The sequence below is a fragment of the Vulpes vulpes genome, chromosome 16, assembly GCF_048418805.1.
Source record: "Vulpes vulpes isolate BD-2025 chromosome 16, VulVul3, whole genome shotgun sequence".
In the NCBI taxonomy this organism is placed as follows: Eukaryota; Metazoa; Chordata; class Mammalia; order Carnivora; family Canidae; genus Vulpes; species Vulpes vulpes.
The window spans coordinates 91,473,855-91,492,632 of NC_132795.1; the positions used below are offsets into that span (position 1 = coordinate 91,473,855).

General features: G+C 36.8%; 1 protein-coding gene across 6 annotated transcripts in view; it reads right to left on the reverse strand.

The window, feature by feature from the left end:
- The window catches only part of WDPCP (WD repeat containing planar cell polarity effector), a 448,174-nt gene that overhangs the window by 55,024 nt on the left and 374,372 nt on the right, over nucleotides 1-18,778 (reverse strand). The gene's annotated exons all lie outside the window — the stretch shown is intronic.

Consider the following 18,778-nt stretch of genomic DNA (forward strand, 5'->3'; position numbering starts at 1 on the left):
TCTGGATGGTCTATTCTATTTCATTAATCTATGTGTCCTTTTTATAATACTACACTTTCTTGATTAGTATAGTTGTAGAGTAGGAAATAACAAACCACAGTCCATGAGATTAATTAAGGTAATTTACAGAAACTTTATTTTTGTAGATAAAGTTTTATTGAAATACATCCACACCTATTTGCGTATTGTCAGTATTGCGTATTGTCAGTGGCTGCTTTTTGCTGTAATAGCTATCTATGACAGGGACTCTATGATTTTCAAAACCCAAAACATTTACTAAATGACCCTTCACAGAAAATGTTTGCTAACTCTTGCTTTGGAAAATGTCTTAATATCACGCATGATTTTTCCAACATTATTTCCCTTTTTCAAAATTGTGTTTGCTATTCTAGTTCCTATCCTTCTGTATAAATTTTGGAATCAACTTCTCTGTATCTATGCAAAATCATTCTGAGATGTTGATTAGAATTGTATTAAATGTTTAGATTAATCAGAAGACAACTGACATGCATACATGTTGAGTCTTTTGGTCCATAACTTTGGTGCCTGTCTCCATTTATTTTGGTCTTTAGTTGCTTAAAGCAGTATTTAGAACTCCCTGAAGACAAAGACCAGGAACAGATGGCTTCACAGGTAAATTCAACCAAACATTTATTTATTTTTTCTAAATTTTTTTTTTTTAAATTTATTTATTTATGATAGGCACACAGTGAGAGAGAGAGAGAGAGGCAGAGACACAGGCAGAGGGAGAAGCAGGCTCCATGCACCGGGAGCCTGATGTGGGATTCGATCCCGGGTCTCCAGGATCGCGCCCTGGGCCAAAGGCAGGCGCTAAACCGCTGCGCCACCCAGGGATCCCTTTTTTTCTAAATTTTAATTAAAATTCCAGCTAGTGGGATCCCTGGGTGGCGTAGCGGTTTGGCGCCTGCCTTTGGCCCAGGGTGCGATCCTGGAGATCCAGGATCAAATCCCACATCAGGCTCCCGGTGCTTCTCCCTCTGCCTATGTCTCTGCCTCTCTCTCTCTCTCTCTCTCATAAATAAATAAAAATTAAAAAAAAAGTTCCAGCTAGTTAAAATACAGTGGGATATTTGTTTCAGGTGTAAAATTTAGTGTTTCATCACTTACGTACAACATCCAGTGCTCATCACAACCCGTGCTCTCCTTAATGCCTGTCCATCACTTATTTAACCCATCCAGCCACCTACCTACATTCCAGTTTTCTATAGTTAAAAATCTGTTTCTTGGTTTGTTTTCTCCTCCCCCCGAAGTTATTCCATTTTGTTTTAAAAATGCCACATATGAGTGAAATCATACAGTGTTTGTCTTCCTCTGACTGACTTTGCTTAGCATAATACACTCTTGGTCTATCCATGTCATTGCAAATGGCAGAATTTCATTCTTTTTGATGGCTAAGTAATATTTTATTGTATATATAAATCATCTTTTCTTTATTCATTCATCAGCCCATGGGCATTTGAGCTCTTTCCATAGTTTGGCTATTGTTGATAATGCTACTATAAACAGCAGGATAGATGTGTCCCTTTGTATCTGTATTTTTATATCCTTTGGGTAAATATGGAGCAGTGCAATTGCTAGGTCATAGGGTAGTTCCATTTTTTAACATTTTGAGGAACCTCTGTACTGTTTTACACAGTGGTTGCACCAGTGGATTGGATTCCTGCCAATAGTGTAAGAGAATTCCATTTCCTCTCCATTCTCACCAACACCTGTTGTTTCCTGTGTTGTTAATTTTAGCCATTCTGAGTGGTGTGAAGTGGTGTCACATTATAGTTTTGATTTGTATTTCCCTGGTGATGAGTGATGTTGAGCATATTTTGATGTGCTGGTTAAGCCATCTCTACGTCTTTAGAAAAATGTCTAGTCATGTCTTCTGGCCATTTCTTTACTGGATTATTTGTTTTTTGGATGTTGAGTTTGGTAAGTTCTTTATAGATTTTGGAAACTAACCAACTAATCAGATATGTCATTTGCAAAAATCTTCTTTCATTCTGTAGGTTGCCTTTTAGTTTTGCTGATTGTTGCCTTCAGTGTGCAGAAGTTTCTTATCTTGATGAAGGTCCCGGTTGTTCACTGCTTTTGTTTCCCTTGCCTCTAGAGACGTGTGTAGTAAGAAGGTGCTACAGCTGAAGTCAAACAGATTGCTGCCAGGGTTCTCCTCCAGGATTTTAATGGTCTCCTGGCTCACACTTAGGTCTTTCATTCATTTTGAGTTTATTTTTTGTGTATGATGTAAGAAAGTGGTTCAGTTTCCTTCTTTTGCATGTAGCTGTCCACTTTTCCCAACACCATTTGTTGAAGAGACTTTTTCCCATTGTATATTCATTCCTCCTTTGTCAATGAATTGACCATATAATTGTGGATTTGTTTCTGGGTTTTTAAATTCTATTCCATTGATCTAGGCATCTGTTTTTTGCTAGCACCATACTGTCTTGATGACTACAGCTTTGTAATAGAGCCGGAAGTCCAGAATTGTGATGCCGCCAGCTTTGGTTTTCTTTTTCAAGATTGCTTTGGCTATTAGGGGTCTTCTGTGGTTCTATACAAATGTTAGGATGGTTTGTTCTAATTCTGTGAAAACTACTGGTGGTATTTTGATAGGGATAACATTAAATGTGTAGATTATTTTGGGTAGTAAAGATATTTTAACAATATTTGTTCTTCCAATCCATGAACATGGAAAGTTTTCCCATTTCTTTGTGTCTTCTTCTATTTCTTTCGTAAGTGTTCTCTAGTTTTCAGAGTACAGATCTTTCACCTCTTTTTTTCTCAAGATCTTATTTATTTATTTGAGAGATAGAGAACATGAGTGAGGGGCAGAGGGAGAGGAAGAAGCAGGCTCTCCGCTGAGCAGAGAGCCTGATGTGGGGTTTGAGCCCAGGATCCTGGGATCATGACCTGAGCGGAAGGCAGTCGTTTAATCGATTAAGCCACCCAGGCATCCCCACATCTTTGGTTAGGTTTATTCCTAGATATCTTCCCATTTTTGGTGCAGTTATAAATGAGATTGATTCCTTGATTTCTCTTTCTGCTGCTTCATTATGGTGTATAGAAATGCAACTGATTTCTGTACATTGATTTTGTACCCTGTAAATTTATGGAATTCATATAACAGTTCTAGCAGTTTTGGGTGGAGTCTTTTGGGTTTTCTATATATATAGTATTGTGGCATCTACAAATAGGGGAAATTGACTTTTTCTTCCTTATATGGATGCCCTTTATTTCTTTTGCTATCTGATTGCTTAGGCTAGGGCTTCAAGTAAATGTTAAGTAACAGTGGTGAGAGTGGACATCCCTGTCTTATTCCTGACCTTAGAGATAAAGCTGTTTTTCCCTATTGAAGATGATGTTAGCTGTGTACTTTTTGTATATGGCGTTTATTATGCTGAGGTATGCACCCTCTATCCCTGCTTTGTTGAGAGATTTTATCATGAATGGATGTTGTACTCTATCATACAGTTTTTCTGCGTCTCTTGAAATGATCATATGGTTCTTTTATTTATGTGGTGTAGCAGGTTGATTGATTTACAGATATTGAACCACCTCTACAACCCAGAAAAAAAATCCCACTTGATCCTGATGAATTATTCTTTTAAAGTATTGTTGGATTCAGTCTGCTAGTACCTTGTGGAGAAATTTTGCCTATAGTTCTCCTTTTGAATGGGGTCTTTGTCTGGTTTTGGAATGAAGGTAATGCTGGCCTTGTAAAATGAATTTGGAAGTTTTATTTCCATTTCTATTTTTTGGAATAGTTTCGAATAGTTTGAAACTTTTAAATGTTTTGTAGAATTCATCTGTGAAGCCATCTGGCTCTGGACTTTTGTTTGTTGGGACACTTTTGATAGTTTATATATTTCTACAAATTGGTTTCTCTCAGGTTGTCCAATTTGTTGACACATAGTTTTTCATAATATTTTCTTATAATTGTTTATATTACTGTGGTGTTGGTTGTTATATCTCTGCTCTCATTTGTGATTTTTCCTTATTTGGGTCCTTTCTCTTTTCTTTTTGGTAAGTCTGGCTAGGGGCTTATCAGTTTTGTTAATTCAAAGAACCAGTTCCTGGTTTCATTGATCTACTTTTTTTTTGTTCTTTTTATTATCATTTATTTATGCTATGATCTTTATTAGTTCTCTTCTGCTGGCTTTAGACATTATTTGTTGTTCCTTTACTAGCTCTGTTAGGTGTGTGTAAGGTTAGGTTGTATATTGGAGACTTTTCTTGCTTCTTGAGGTAGGCATGTATTGCTCTTTTGGCTATTTTTACTGCATCCCAAAGGTTTTGGACTGTCATGTTTTCATTTTCATTTGTTTCCATGTATTTTTAAAAATTTCTTCTTTGATTTCCTGGTTGACTCATTCATTGTTTAGCAGCATGTTGCTTAGTCTCCATGTATTTGTGGTCTTTCCAGATATTTTCTTGTGGTTGACTTCTGATTTCATAGCATTGTGGCCAGAAAATATGCATGATATGATTTCAGTTTTTTTGTACTTTTTTGAGGCCTGATTTGTGACCTACTATGTGATCTCTTCTGGATAATGCCCTATGTGCATTTCAAAAAAAATTTATATTCTGTACTTTAGGATGAAATGTTCTGAATATATCTGTTAAGTGTCTCTCGGTCAGTGTGTCATTCAAAGCTACTGTTTCCTTATTGATTTTCTGCTTAGATGATCTTTCCATTGATGTAAGTGGAGCGTTCAAGTCCCCTGTTATTACTGTAGTATTATTAATAAAATTGTTTCTTTATGTTTGTTAATGTTTTATGTATTTGGGTGCCCCCAGGTTGAGGGCAAAAATATTTATAATTATTAGATCTTCTTGTTGGATAGACCCCTTCATTATGATATAGTGCCCTTCTTCATCTCCTGTTGTAGTCTTCAGTTTAAAATCTAGTTTGTCTGATATAAGCATGGCTCCCTGGCTTTCTTTTGACTTCCATTAACATGATAAATATTTCTCTATCACCTCACTTTCAGTCTGCATGTGTCTTTAGGTCTAAACTGAGTCTCTTGTAGGTAGCGTATAATTGGGTCTTTTTTTTTTTTTAATCTATTCTGATAACCTGTGTCATTTGGTTGTAGCATTTAGTCCATTTACATTCAGAGTACATAGTGATACATATGTGTTTAGTGCCATTTTATTACTTGTTTTGTCAGTGTTTCTGGAGATTCTCTCTGTTCCTTTCTAGATTTTGTTGCTTTTGTTCTTTCTTTCCAGTCAGAGTCCCCTTTAATTTTCTTGGGGCTGGTTTAGTGGTCATGAATTCCTTTAGGTTTTGTTTGTCTGGGAAACTCTTTATCTCTCCTTGTACTCTGAATGACATCTTGCCAGATAAAGTATTCTTGGCTGTGTATTTTTTCCATTCAGCACATTGAATATATCCTGCCACTCCCTCTGGCTTGCCAGATTTCTGTGGAGGGATCTGTAGCCAGGCCTGTGGGTTTCCCTTGTAAGTTAGGGACTTCTTTTTTCTTGCTGCTTTTAGGTGTTTTTCTCTATCAGTATATTTTGAAATTTTAATTACAGCATGCCTTGGTATTGGCTTACATTTGTTGATTTAGATGGGAGTTCTCTGTGCCTTCTGGATTTGGATGTCTGTTTCCTTCCCCAGGCTAGGGAAGTGTTCAGTTTTATTTCCTCGGATATATTTTCCATCTCTTTTTCTCTCTCTTCTTCTTTTGAGACTCTTAATACAATTGCTATTATATTTGGTAGAGTCAGTGAATTCCTCAAGTGTATTCTCATGATCCATAATTCTTCTCTGGTTTGTTCTACTTCCTCTTTTTCCATTATTCTATCTTCTGTATCACTTACTTATGTCTTTGCTTCTTCTATCCTGGTGCTCATTACATCCTGGTGTACGATTACATTTGAGTTTCAATTATTGAATCTTTCATTTCTGACTATTTTTAAAAATTATTTTCTCTCTGTAGTAAGGATCTCCTTGAAGTCTTCCATATTTTTCTCAAGCTCAGTGAGTATCCTTATAATTGTTGCTTTAAATTCTTTTTCTTTTAAAGATTTTATTTATTTATTCATGAGAGATACACAGAGAGAGGCAGAAATTCCAGCAGAGGGAGAAGCAGGCTCCTTGCAGGGAGAGACTTGTGGAGTCTCTCCATGATAAATATTTCTCTATCACCTGTGAGACTTGATCCCAGGACCAAGATCTCACCCTGAGCCAAAGGCAGACACTTAACCATGGAGCCACCCAGCCATCCCCGTTGCTTTAAATTCTTTATCAGGCATATTACTTATATCTGGTTTGGTTAGATCTCTGACTGTGCCTTTTTCTTGTTTCATTTGGGATGAATTCCTCCATCTTGGCAGTTTGTTTAAGTCTCTTCTTCTTTGTGTTAGGGAAGCCTGTTATGTTTCCTGTTCCTCAGAGTAATGGCTTTATGAAGAAGAGGTCTTATGGTGTCCAGGGTCTGGCACTTCAAAGAGTGTCTCTGCTGTATGCTGCATGCTCTCTGCTGCTGTTTTGGCTCCTCTATCCTTTAGGCCTGTGGTCTGCAGAGGCTCTTCTTGCCTGCAGTGGGCAGCATTTGGTCCTTAGTCAGTGTGTGGCAAGTTTTAACAGGTGTGCTCTGATCTGCTTGTTAAGTGAGACCAGATGCTACTTCCGCTAGAACTGAAGCCTTGCAGAATTCTATTCAGCATACTTGGTGTGTGCAGGGGTTTCTGTTGGTCTTTTGGGAAAGGGGCCCACTGCACTGAGACTAAGTCACATACCTCCAAGAAGGGCAGGACCAGCAGAGTTTGGGGGGGTGGGGCAGGCCTTGATGTAATAGGTTAGGTAGCCAGTGGTGGCACTGTGCTATTTACTGAAGGTGGTTTGTACTGGGGGGTGGATGAAGGAAATGGTGTAAGCCAGCTCCTTTGTCTCCAGAGAGAGGTCTCCATGCTTGCCTGTCTCAGGAAAGCACTCCCAGAAGAGCAAACAGTCTCTCCCTATACGTCCTAGGTGTTTTTCAGATCAGTTTTCCGTTGTCTGTGTCTGGGTTGCTTGCCTGCTAGGAGCAGCATAGTGCACTTCAGGCTCTATCCCGGCCAAGCCTGATGACTTAAAATTCCAAACTTCAGGGATGTGGTGTGGTGGGGGCCTGTGCTGGTCTTCTGGGGAAGGGTCTCACTGCACCAGGATGAATGCAGATTTGACCAAGAAGGGCAGTCGTGCCAGAGAACAGGGGTGTGGAACTAAGAGCAAGCAGGCTAGGCAGCCAGTTCCCAGCGAGCTACCCTCAGCAGGTGGTTCCGTGACTATGCCAAGCAGTGAGGAAGGGAAATGGTGCCTGATAACTCTTGTCCCGAGAGAGAGGCACCTCTGTGAATGCCACCTTTCACAGATGGGCTCCAAGAGGAGCAAATGATTTTCTCTGTGCAGTATAAGCATTTTTCACATCATGCTATCTGTCCCAGGTGCTGCTCACCTGCCTTTTCTACAGGAGTAGGGCAGCGCCCTCAGGGCTCTATCCCAGCCAAGCCTGCCAACCTTTGGAACCAGTCTTTGACCCCTACTGGTTGCAAAAACTCAGGAAAATCAGCCCCTCTTGTCTTCCTAGCTTTGGGGAGGTGTTCTCCTTGTGCATTCCTCTCTCTCCCTCTCTCTCTCTCCTTTCTCTGCAACTAGGGCTCCCTCCCCTCCACAGCAATTGTGATCCATTTCTCTCCCAAACCACATCTCTGCACCTCCTACCTTCCTCGATGTGGCCTCTTTTCTCCTAGTTGTGCAGTTTGTTCTATCAGTCAAATTGATTTCTTGAGCATTCAGAATGATTTGATAGTTACCTAGTTGTGTTCTAAGATAAGGGTCCTTCTCCTACACTGCCATCTTTCCTCCCTTCTCTATCAGACATTTAAAGAAGAGTTAGTGCCTATCCTTCTCAGATAATTCCAGGAAAATGAAGAGGAATAACACTTCTGAACTCCTTTTACAAGGCCAACAAGTTAGTGCTTTCATTTTCTCTGAATAAATACCAAGAAATGAAATTGCTAGATTATATAGTAATTCTTAATTTTTCAAGGAACCACCATACTCTTTTCCATAGTAGCTGCACCAGTTTACATTCCTACCAGCAGTGCATAAGGATTTCCTTCTCTTCACATCTTCACCAACCCTTGTTATTTCTTGTCTTTTTTATTTTAGTCATTTTGACAGGTGTAAGGTAATATCTCACTGTGGCTTTGATTTGCTTTTCCCTGATGGTAAATGATGTTGAGCATCTTCTTATGTACCTGTTGGCCTTTCGTATGTCATTGGAAAAATCTCTAGACTCTGTGCCTATTTTTTGTTACTATTGAGTTGTATGAATTCTTTATCTATTTTAGATACTAACCCCTTATCAGATATATGATTTACAAGTATTTTCTCCAGTTCAGTAGGTTGCCTTTTCATTTTGTTGATGGTTTCCTTTTGCTGTGAAGAAGCCTTTTAATTTGCTATAGTCCCACTTGTTTATTTTTGTTTTTGTTGTCTTTGCTTTTGGTGTCAGATCCAAAAAATCATTACTAAGATCAGTGTCAAGGAGCTTACTGCCTGTTTTCTTCTAGCTATTTTATGGTTTCAGGTCTTACAGTCAAATCTTTAATCTATTTTGAGTTAATTTTTGGAAGGATTACAAGATAGGAGACTAGTTTCATTTTGCATGTGTTTGTCTAGTTTTTCCACCATCATTTATTGACAAGATTTGTCCTTTCCCCATTATTTGCATGGCTCCTTTTATTATAAATTAATTGACCACACATATAAGGGTGTATTTCTGGGCTTTCTATTCTTTTCCATTCTGTGTATCTTTTATGCCAATACATACTATTTTGATTAGACTGTGATTTTTAAAATATATTCTGAAAAAGGTCTTTTGATTACTCTGTGTGTTAACATTAATGTTTGGATTTAAATCTATTTTTTGTCATTTTTTTCTCCCATGGTTTTTTCTTTTGTAGCTTCTTTTGGGATATTTTAACTTCTTTTAGTATTCTATTTTAATACTAATAATTTAATTATAATAATTTATTATAATAATTTAATAATAATTTAATATTTTATTGTGTTTTTCTTTATTTTTGTGTAGTCTCTTAAATGGTTATTCTAGGCAAGCTTAACTTTTCTCAGTCTACTAAAAATTATTTTTTTTAACATTTTAAGTGGGATATAGAATCCTTTCCACATAATTTCCCTTTACTGTTTACTTTTTGCACGTTTGTAGTCTTCTTCTGCATGACTATAGAACACTCTATTATTTAAATATCTCACCAATGTTAGACATCTTTGCATTCAATCTTCAAACACTTTAAAGAACTCAAGAGGAGAACAGTCTATTATATTTATCCAGGTATTTACCATTTCTGTTTCTTTTTTCTTCATTCCTGAAGTTCTGTTTTTTTTCTCTGGTATAATTTCCCTCTGTCTGAAGAACTTCCTTTAACAATTCTTTTAGAGCAGGTCTCTTGGAAACAAATTCTTTGTTTTTCTCCACTATATTTGAGAAGTTTTCAGCCATTATTTCCTTTTCTGTTTTTTTCAGTGTGACACTCTTTTTCTTTTCTTTCTAGGACTCTGATGTTATGAATGTTAGACTTTGGCATTGTCTCATAGGTCCCTGAGGCTCTCTTAATTTTTTTCAAAATTTTTTTCTTTGTTCATTGGATATTTTCTGTTGACTTATCTTCCAGTTCACTGGCTCTTTCCTTTTTTCATCTCAGATCTGCTATTATTGAAGCCATCCGTGTGCTTTAAAAAAGTTGGTTTTTATTTTTGAGTTCATTGTTTTTTTTCTGTTTTCTATTTCTTTTTTGAGACTTTCTATTTTTTATTTGTTCCAACAGTTTTTATGATTGTTGAAGAATTTTTGTAAAGCTGCTTAAAGTTTTGCCAGATAATCCCCACATATGTCATTTCAGTGTTGTCTATTGACTGCTTTTTTTTCATGTCAGTGGAGTTTTTCTGGTTCTTTAACTTTTTACTTTATGCCAAGTAATTTTGGGTCCTGGACATTTTGAATATTGTATGACTTCTTTGGTGAAATCCCATGATAAATGTTTTTTTTTTTTTAAGATTTTTTATTTATTTATTAGAGACAGAGAGATTGAGAGAGAGAGAGAGAGAGAGAGTGAGAGAGGGAGAGAAGCAGGCTCCATGCAGGGAGCCCGACGTGGGACTCAATCCCGGGTCTCCAGGATCATGCCCTGGGCCGAAGGCAGCACTAAACCACTGAGCCACCCGGGCTGCCCCCATGATAAATGTTGATGTTTTTGTTCTAGCAAGAAACTAACTGATCTTGTTGTTTAGGTTTCAAGTTCCAATATATCTCTGAGAGCTGTGGTTCCAATGTCAATTTAGTTTTCAAAGTCTTTGCAATAATATTTAGATCTGCCCATATGTCACTTGTCAACCTGGAACTTGGATGATACTTTATCTGTTAGCTTAGACCTCAAAGTCTTTTATATGCTGGTTAAGATTAGATTTACACATGCAAAGGCTTGGGGTATAAAGTTGGAGTTTATAAATAATTTAATGGGGTCACTTTCTTGATGTCCTTCCTATCTGTATTCTCCTTTGGTACCTTGTACTTCAGTTACTCCATACTGCCACACACCTCCTTGGCTGTATCCTGGCTCCAGGCCCAAGTGGTGGCAAAATGAAGGAAAAAATATTGGTAATTTCACCATAAAGTGAGGTGCTTCAGATTCTGGTCTTCTTTCTCAATCTATCTGCCACTATTTACTTTCCAGAGTCTTCAAATAGCTACTCTGTACATTCTTTGTAGGATTTTAGCCGCATTCAATAGGAGAGAAAGGAATAAATAGTGTGCTCATTCCATCTGGAACCAGAATGTGATAATCATGATTTTTTATGGGTTACATACTATTCTAATATTTGGATATACTGTAATTTACTCAGTAATCCCCAGATAGACATTTAAGGGTATTTACTTTTATGATAACAATGTGATGGACATTTGTATGTATATATTACAGAAGTGAAATTGTAAGTCACGATACTTAAATCTTTTTGATATAGTTGATATAGTTGCCAAAATTACTGAAAAACTTAAAAACTTAACTGGATTTATAAGACCTTCAAAAAGAATACTGGTCATGTTAAAAACAAATGGAGGGGTGCCTGGGTGGCTTGTTTGGTTAACCGTCCGACTCGATTTTGGCTCAGGTCTTGATTTAAGATCATGAAATAGAGCGCTGCATTGGGCTCTGCACTTAGGAGGGAGGCTTTTTCTCTCCCTCTCTCTTGGCCCATCTCTCATGCTCATGATTGCATTCTTGCTCTCTCTCTCTCAAAAATAAATAAATCAATCTTAAAAAAAAATGGCAACCAGCCTTGAAAATTCCCTCAACAGACAAAGCCAGTCTCATTCTACAAACCAAGGTTAATTTAGCTCATTTGGCAAGACTAATTTAATCTGGGTCATTTCTTGCTTATGCTTGTGGAAATTATAAGTAAAACTTCAATTATTTTCTAGAGTTGATATAAGGTAACCACTCACCAGTTGCCTATCATTTAAGAAAAATTTTATACAACCCAATCACTCTGAAGAATAAACAGTCACTGCTCTCTCACTATATAAGCTGTTCTATAAAAATATACCCCTGAGCCTTATTCCATGTTTTGGCTTGAGGCCTCTGGTTTGAAACTCCCTTTTTGGTGTGCGCACAATAAACTTTTACTAATTACTACTTTGGCAATTCACTACTTTTACTCTGTGATTTCTGAACTTTTGACAACCACAATGCACTGAAACACATTAAGCACCATTTTAATAATGCATTTGACTCTTCCCTCTTCCTCCCCCTCAAAATTGTGGTGACCACTGCAGGTTGATAGCTTAATTTATGATGCTGGAAACTGGTAAATTTAGGGAACTAATCATGCTTTACTTTGCCTTTCAGGGTAGTCGAATAACTGGTTGGTAAGGAAACTTTTTTTTTCCCATATAGAAGAATTCTGGCTTATAAATGCAGGAGGAATGAATGAATTAGAAAATCACCATTTCACTACCCCTTATTAAATAATAATCTAAGCAGCTTTCATCGGTAAATTCCAAAACATTAGACAAAATATTGATGGGGAACTTCACACAGATCTTCTTTGAGTTTTGATGGGGTTAAACCCTGATAATAAACTCATTGTAAGTTGCAAATACCCAAAGTTGATGATGCGTTTAATACACCTAACCTACCAAACATCATAGCTTGGCCTAACCAACTTTAAATATGCTCAGAACACTTACATTAGCTGATAGTTGGGCAAAATGATCTAACACAAAACCTCTTTTGTAATAAAGTGTTGAATATCTCATGTAATTTACTGAATACTGTACTGAGAGTGAAAAAAAGAAGGTTTGTATGGGTACAGACTGGTGGTTAAGTGTGTCGGTTGATTATCTCCCTCCTAATCATGTGGCAGATTGGGTGCTGCGGTTGGCTCCCACTGCCCAGCATCACAAGAGAGTATTGTACCACATATTGTTAGACCAGGAAAAGATCAAAATTCAAAATTTGAACTATGGTTTCTACTGAATGTGTATCATTTTTGCACTATCAAAAAGTAAAAAAATCCTAAGTTGAACCATCGTTAAGTCAGGTACCACCTGTAATGGAGAATTCCAGTGATTAATCTTAACATCACTAAAAGACATTATATACATCATTTTGTGATGTAATAAAGAGCACACAGTATGCTTTGTTATTTTTCGTGCTTTGGGACACAAAGCAACAATTTTCCAAAATTGGTTTACTGAAACATATATAAGAAAAGCAAAATAACTATAATTTCTAAGTTTAGGGGATTTATAGATGATACATGTTCCTCTCCCTTATTCCAGACATGCAGTTTCTCTCTGAGAAGAGAGATGCAAAGCTTGGCGTGTCTCAAACCATAGGTAACAGACCAATAGCTTGGTCTATAAGGAAAAGGTATTACATGGCGGCATCAGGGTGTTTCAGGCCCCATTTAGAGGATTTTTCCTGGACACCTGTCAGAACAGAATGTAATTCAGGACCTCTGTCCACCTGTTTTCAGTTGTATATGAAATAGCAAAACCAGCATCTTTTACAATTCTTTTCTGTGTATATGACATTATTTTTTTTAGGATATTATTATTATTATTATTTTTTAATTCTCTCCTTGAAAGTTTCAGTTTCCTAACTTTTGATTTCTCTTTGCTGATAGAGGAAGATATGTGATCCTGGATTCAAAAAATATGGCAGAGAGATTTAAAAAAATAGACCCAAAGAAATAGTGAAGAACAGTAAAGGCACAGAGATATTCCTGCTTTGTCCTCAGTAGCATCCATTTCATTTTTTTGAAACCATACATTTAAGTATTTTAACCTGGCTGCACGAGGTCCACATCCAAGGATAACTACTTTCAGGGAAAAATAAATGTATAAATAAAGGCTCCTTAAAGTGAGTCCCTTTATTTTTAAAGATTTATTTTATATTAGAGAGTGAGCAAAAGAGCAAGTTAGAGGAGGGGCAGAGGGAGAGGGAGACCAGCAGACTCCCCCCTGAGCAGGGAGCTCAATAGGAGCTCCATCCCAGGATCCCAAGACGATAACCTGAGCCACGACCAAGAAACAGATGCTTAACTGACTGAGCCACTGAAGTGCTCCAAAGTGAGTCCCTTTAAACTGGGATTGAAAATCACCATAGGGGCAACTGGGTGGCACAGTGGGTTGAGTGTGGGACTCTTGGTTTTGGCTCAAATCCTGATCTCAAGGTTGTGAGATCAAGCCCTGTGTGACTCTGCTCAGTGGGGAGTCTCCTTCCCTCTCCCTCTCCCTCTGCCCCTCCTTTGTCATGCTGTATTCTCAAGTAAATAAGCAAATCTTTAAATAAAAAATTTTTAAAAAGGAAAATCACCTTAAATAGTAAAAATACAATTAATAAAAATAAACTAAAAAACAAAAGGAAAAGTCATATGGATAAGTTTAAAAGGTAGGTTATAATTTCAACTCTGCATAAATTCTTGGATTAGATTCTATAGGAGCTTTGTATGGCATCTTTAACTTTACTTTGGACTTTCACAACACACATCATCATAAAGAAAGCCACTTTTTCAAGAAATATTTAAGGACTTCATTTTTTTGTGGCTTCTATTAATACTTTGATAGTAAACTCATTTTCTTTTGCAGCTTTTTAAATTTCATTATCCTTATGGAATTTCTTTTTCATATAGTTGGTCTCAGTGCCATTTCCTAATTTATCATTGGTTTTTGCACAAGATCTAATATTTCTCTGTCTCTTTCATTGAGCTCATGAAATATTCTTTATGCAAGATTTTTAGTTTAGAAATGTCTCTGTATTGCCATGTTAGGCGTTTGCATAGCTTACAATCTGTGAAAGCACTGATGATCTAGCACTTAATAATAGGTGGACTTAGATGCTTGTATTCACTGTGGAGGGATATTTGAGTGGGGACTAAGGTTAGTAGTTAGCTCATTCATAAATATTTTGCATTATGAAGACTGTTGCCCTACGTAAACTCCTATAACTGTAGGATTTCAGATAATGAATACCTAGGTAATAAGGATCCCCTCGCATAGCTGAAATGTTAGGATATTTTGAATGCTCTGAGCCTTGTGGAAGAAAAATACTATCTAAGAAGGATGGGGAAGTCTACTAATAAAGGTTAAGGGTTTCAAAATATGTAATACTAATAGGACTTTGTACATGAAATTATACTTTTATGTTTTCATTTTGCTTTGTTAATAAAAAGAATACATTCCAAACGACAACACTAACCCATAAATGTTAGAGCTTTGGATTTTCCAGGTATTTGCCTTTCTAGTTCCAGTACTGGAGAACTATGGTTCTATAATAGAGCCAGGAATCTGTAAAGCACCTCATTTCCTCATAGCTTTTCCTGAGACACATTAAAGCTACAACAAATAAAACTTCTCCTTCACAGTACACTTTAGTGGGTCAGATAATGAAAATAAGAAAATTCATTGGAGACCAGATTAGGCTACAGAGAAAATGGAAATTCTTTTTTGTTCTCCAGCTCTCGTTATGGATATTCCTCACATTATCTTGATGACCTTTCTTAAACATAGCTGGGGATTCAGTAAAAACCTGTAAACATCTCTAAGTTGTCAAACTGCTGATATCCTTTAATTTTTATGTTTTAAAAGAGCTTAAGACTGACGGTCTTTGGAAATGATTAAAGTCGGCCAGTTTTAGTCCTATACTGGGGCTCAGAAAAAGATGTCTGTACTTGTTTTATGTTTGCTGCCTATAAAACCAAAAACTATCTAGTGGTGATAATTTGAACCTAATCGATCCTGTGTAATATATATTTAGTTACCTTAATAGCTGCACACTGGAAATGCTCAGTATATTCTACATTTATTTCAGTTTAAGATGCAGAAATGGACTTCCTAGACATATGCCATATGTTCTCTTCTTATGCCAAGTTAACAAGAATTAAAAGACTGAGATGAATAAACAAGGTCAACTTAAGCTGAGCCAAATTAGACAACAGAATAATTGTCAGATTTTCTGTTGGCAGGGACAGTTTGTTTTGAGCCAATCTTCATGAATTATAGGCTGTAAATTTTTTTTTTCTGGTAAGTCTACCGCCAGGCATTCTGTTGACAATTTTCTTTGTTTTGTAAACACTGAAAATTTTCATCAATTATATTGTTTATAGGCACACATAAGGATTATGGATAGATGAGGGGCGGGGGTTTGTTTGTTTGTTTTAACTTAAAGGAAATTTGCTTAGATACAAATCAAATAAAACCAAGCCAAAATGTAGTAACTTTTTAACAAGAGAGTATTTCATTTGGAGTTTCTTAGGCATGAATTCAGATATAATAAAGAGCAGGAAATCAATTTTATGGTTAATTTATGACAGTAAATATAAAAGTAGATACATATGTTACAAATATAAGGTTTGATTGCTCTACAGTAAAGAATCTTAGACCTTAAAGGGGATAATCTAATACAAATAGGAATATTGAAGCAACCAGAGAAATGGAATTATTTGAAATATGATAACTAGTTTAAGGCAGTGCCAAATCTAAAGTTAAATATTTAGTCCTAGGATCATTTAATTTATTTATCATAGCCCTCTCACTCTGCCCTTTTTCTTTCTAAACTTTTTTTTCTTTGAATTGTTTGACTTTTTTAGATGCCATGTCAAAAATATGAAAAGATAACCATTTGAATAATTTTTATCTTAGCCACATCAAAAATATGAAAACCAACTATTTGAATAATAGTGGTAGTGTCTTATAAAATATAAAATCTCAGTCAATTCACGTAATGGTGATTTTTAAAAACACTCATTTATACCCAAGATGTTGTAATTGCTGTTAATATGCAAGTGCCTGATTATTTGGGGGTATCTAAAGTGTCTACTTACCACACTTACTACCAGCTATATATTCTTACATCTTATGTATTCTCATATTATAAAAATAATTCTTGTATTTATTCAATAGATATTAAGCATTTATTATGTGCCAGGTACTTTTCTATGTCCTGGAGGATCCAGCAGTGAATTAAAAAAAAAAAAAGGACAAACATCTACCCTCATATAGTTTACACTTAACTTTGTTTATAAACTTGAGTAAGTCTTAACTTGAGCACAGTGCAGTCTATTCAAAACCAGTTGTATGTTTAGTTCACATTGTTTATTTTGCCATAGGCTACCCAGAAATTAGCATTTTATTCAGTCATATAACCATATGAAGAATGTAAACAATGAATGGGAAAGATTTAAAATTAAGAGGACATTTTATAAAGTAGGCTGATATTTTACTGTTCATTCAGTCATGGATGGAATATTTGTTGAATGCTCACTCTGTGGCTGGTACTGAGTTGAATGCTGTGGATACAACAGTGAGCAAAAGTAGATACATCCTTAACCCCTGGTGAGCGGGCCCATGCTGTAAGTCCGTCGGCTGCGCTGCCATTCTATTCTCTCTGCTTCTCTCTCTTTTACAGCCTAAGATATTACTGAACTCCTTTAGACAAAAACTTTAAGTATCTTTGGGTAGCTAAACTTCCCTAATGCAGTTCTGATATTCAGATGTAGCCCTGAGCCCTAGTGTTCAGATGGTGAAGTGTAAAAACATGAGAGACTCCTAACTCTGGGAAACAAGGGATAGTGGAAAGGGAGGTGTGTGTGGGGGGGATGGGGTGGCTGGGTGACGGGCACTAACAGGGGCACTTGACGGGATGAGCGCTGGGTGTTATACTGTATGTTGGCAAATCGAACTCTGATTAAAAAAAAAATACAAAAAAAATACCCACTGATGTCAAGGCAGCTTTCCCTATCACGTCAGCCAGGTCGTTCAAAATGATCTATTGAAAGTGTAGATCTAGGGATCCCTGGGTGGCGCAGCGGTTTGGTGCCTGCCTTTGGCCCAGGGCGCGATCCTGGAGACCCGGGATCGAATCCCACATCGGGCTCGCGGTGCATGGAGCCTGCTTCTCCCTCTGCCTGTGTCTCTGCCTCTCTCTCTCTCTCTCTCTCTCTGTGTGTGTGACTATCATAAATAAATAAAAATTTAAAAAAAATGTAGATCTAACCCTGTGTATTAGATCTTCCTTGCTGTCCTAACAAATAGCCACAAATTTAGTGACTTAAATAGGGTGCATTCCTTCCTGGAAGTTGTAGAGAATAATCTACTTTCTTGTGTTTTTGAGTTTCCCTGCATTCCTTGGCTCATGGTTCCTTTCATCCATTTTCAAAGCCAGTAGTGGTAGGTTGAGTCCATCTCACCATGAGTTACCGTGAGGTACCAGACACTGATTCTTCTGCTTCCCTCCACCACATTTAAGGATTACATTAGGCCCATCCAGATAATCCAGCATAAACTCATTATTTTAAAGTCAGATGATTAGTAGCCTTAATTTCATCTGCTACCCTAATTCCCCTTTGCCACATTACTGTAACATATTTACAGATTCTGGGGATTTGGATGTGGACATCTTTGGGAGGCCATTATTCTGCAAACCACAATATCCTATATGGGCTTCTCACTGCAATTAAAACACAGATCATACACACGAACATGGTCTACAGCTCTAATTATTTATCCTCTTCCACCCCCCTTTACAGTTTAGCTGTATTGACTCTGTTACTCAAACTGTCCAGACTCCTTTCTACCCTAGGGCCTTTGCATGTGCAGATACTTCTCCCTGGAATCCACTGTCAATATACTTCACATACATGACTCCTTGTCATCCAGCCCTTAACTCAAATAGTACCTTCACTAATCACCATTTCTTTGTATTTTTTCCTAGTACTTACCATTAATTGAATGATCTTTAGTTATGTATTTTTGCTTATTTCTTACCTATATCATTTCTCTTTCTCCTCCACACACTTGAGAACTTGAAGAGTACAGTAGGCCTTGCAATGTGCCAACTATGTACCAGACATTGTGATAGGGCTTAAAGAAATGATAATATCTAGGAATCACAGTTTTTGCCTTCATGGAGTGTACAGGTTAATGAGGAAGCAGATATTAATCTAATAATCACATAAGAATAAAATTTCAAGTGTGACAGTGTAAAAAGGCTTTACAGGTAGATGTTTTAATATCTAGTAGGACTAGCTCCCTTCTCATAGTTTCTTCTTGTTTTGTTTTTCTAAGTTAATCTTAATATCACCTTGTCTAACTCAAAAAAGTATGTTGGTCTTTTTATTGGGATTACATTAAATTTAATTTTTTAATACATTAATTTAGGGAGAACTGACATCTTTATGATGCTGAGTCAT